This window comes from Oncorhynchus kisutch, unplaced genomic scaffold, assembly GCF_002021735.2.
Source record: "Oncorhynchus kisutch isolate 150728-3 unplaced genomic scaffold, Okis_V2 Okis06b-Okis10b_hom, whole genome shotgun sequence".
Lineage (NCBI taxonomy): Eukaryota > Metazoa > Chordata > Actinopteri > Salmoniformes > Salmonidae > Oncorhynchus > Oncorhynchus kisutch.
In genome coordinates this window covers 9,305,755-9,308,756 of record NW_022261983.1, presented here as the reverse complement: position 1 = coordinate 9,308,756, position 3,002 = coordinate 9,305,755, and positions in this window count along the sequence as shown.

Here is a 3,002-nt window from a genome sequence, read left to right as displayed (position 1 = left end):
TTAGACTGTAAACTCTCTTCCAGATTCACATTAAGGAACTCCAATCCAAAATTAAATCTAGAATCGGCTTCCTATATTCGCAACAAAGCATCCTTCACTCATGCTGCCAAACATACCCTTGTAAAACTGACAATCCTACCGATCCTCGAGTTCGGTGATGTCATCTATAAAATAGCCTCCAACACTCTACTCAACAAACTGGATGCAGTCTATCACAGTGCCATCCGTTTTGTCACCAAAGACCCATACACTACCCACCATTGCGACCTGTACGCTCTCGTTGGTAGGCCCTCGCTTCCTACTCGTCGCCAATTCCACTGGCTACAGGTTAAGTCTCTGCTAGGTAAAGCCCCGCCTTATCTCAGCTCACTGGTCACCATAGCAGCACCCACTCGTAGCACGTGCTCAGCAGATATATCTCACTGGTCACCCAAAGCCAATTCCTCCTTTGGTCGTCTTTCCTTCTAGTTCTCTGCTGCCCATGAATGGAACGAATTGCAAAAATCTCTGAAGCTGGAGACTCACATCTCCCTCACTAGCTTTAAGCACCAGCCGTCAGAGTAGCTTACAGATCACTGCACCTGTACATAGCCCATCTGTAAACAGCCCATCTATCTACCTACCTCATCCCCATACTGGTATTTATTTATTTTGCTCCTTTGCACCCCAGTATCTCTACCTGCACATTCATCTTCTGCCAATCTACCATTCCAGTGTTTAATTGCTATATTGTAATTACTTCGCCACCATGGCCTATTTATTTCCTTAACTTACCTCATTTGCACTCACTGTATATAGACTTTTTGTTTTCTTTTGTTCTACTGTATTATTGACTGTATGTTTTGTTTATTCATGTGTAACTCTGTGTTGTTGTATGTGTCGAATTGCTACGCTTTATCTTGTCCAGGTCACAGTTGCAAATGAGAACTTGTTCTCAACTAGCCTACCTGATTAAAAAAAGGTGAAATTAAAAATTAAAAAATTAAAATATACACGTGTTTGATACCATAATACTCCAGTGGTCTAAGGCACTGCATCTCAGTGCTAGACGTGTCACTACAGATACCCTGGTTTGAATCCAGGCGGTACCACACACAGCCTTGATAGGGCGGCGCACAATTGGCCAGCGTTGTCCAGGTTTGGCCCACATTGTAAATAAGAATTTGTTCTTAACTGACTTGCCTAGTTAAAAAATATATATATATTTTTTATACATTATTATGAGCCGTTCTCCCTCAGCAGCCTCCCACTGAATTGTTGCTATACATTGTTGAAGGGAGGTTAATCCTCTTCCACTGGAACAAAGGCTTGGGGCGGGGACATCACTCCATCACTTCTAGTGTAATTCTCTGGATCCACACACACTTTACATGGTAAGGGAGGGGCTTAGACAACAGATTAGATACCGAGAGAAATGTTTCCTGATCTGTTTAGATAACAGTCCCTTTAGGGGCTGGTTTCTCGGACACAGGTTAAGCCTAGTCCAGGACTAAAAAGCACGTTTGAGTCCAGGATTAGGCTTCTGTCTGGGAAATTGGCCCCATAAAAGTCTAGTTGTGAGTGAAATTCAATGTTAATTCATGTGCATGGTTCCTGTCAAATGAACGTAGTAAACAAAGATGAAATGGATAAAAACACAACATTATTTCTACCCAGCTCTTTTGACATGATGTGTCTGACTTCTTGTGTGGTTAACTGAAGGTGGGATGTTTTAGACATGTGTAGTGATGACAATCTAGTGTCAAATACCCAAAACGTATAGTCATATCTGATGTAACACCCCCAAATAAGGTCACACAACAAGGATGTCATTCATTAAAAAAATAGTGCTCTTTATTATAAATTATTGAAATGTCGTATGAATATAAATATGTGCAAAGTTTTTAGTTCTGCTTGCTTCTGCGATCTCCTTTTCTTCAAACTCGATCCTGCTTCTACTGCAGCCAGTCACCTGGCTAGACAATAATGAATATCTTTATAAAAGATAGAAGAAAACCTGTTGGCATTTTTCTGTCAGTCATGTAAACATTGTCTGGTTTTAGAAAAATAAATTGAACAGGATGAACCTTAGATGCTCTCTTTGAGAGGAAGAGAGATTCTCAGATTTTAATACATTCAATAGCAAGTGATATCTGGTATCCTGTCTGTGGCACAAATACCACCACATTCATCGGGGTATATTTCCTATCCACTGAGGGCTTACCCGGACTCTATTTCCTCTGTATATAGTGATGTTATTATCTCAAGTATAAAAGCAACCCCTCATTCATTTATTCGTCATGCAAGTATTCGTTGTTCAGTCAAGGAACCGTTTTGTTGGTGAGTTCAGGACAGGTTTGGCATGTGTTCAAATCAAAAGCCCTGCCAATCAACCAATCATTACACACATCTTCAACACCTTAAGTCTCAAATATAATGTTCTCCATTCGGCCGTTTGTGGCTTCACACTTCTGTAACATTGGGTCATAATTGGTTTGCAGTTCTGGCTAGTTTTTCTAAGGAAATAAACAACTATTGACTCAAAGTGTGATGTTGGAGGTGGTGACGTTGGTGACGTTAAATGTCCCCTTTGGAACATGGGTTAAATTCCGGTTGCTAGGCAGTTTCCTGGCAAGGCTGAGACAGAGATCCCAGTTTTCCCAGAGGAAGCCAAAAAGCTTGGTACTCCGACCAACGAGTTTAATACTTCCAGGCTCAGGGCTAATGTCCGTAACTAATATCCAACAGCCAGCTAAGGACAGTCAATACAGCCAATCCTGATGTAATGGTTGAATGGATAGGAGAGGCTGGTGTGTTTGTGTTTCTCAGGCCGGTGCCGTGCCACAGCCAGACCCCGTGGTTAGCAGCAGTGGGAATTGTGCTTCGTCAAGAGGTGTGAAGGCAGGCAGATGCTGGCTCAGAGCCTTCATCGACTAAAGAGAGAGAGCGGACCTCGGGAGGAAGTTATTAGTCATGCAGTGAGGTTAGAGTTGATGGTGGTAAATAGTTCTGTTTCCTGGTCG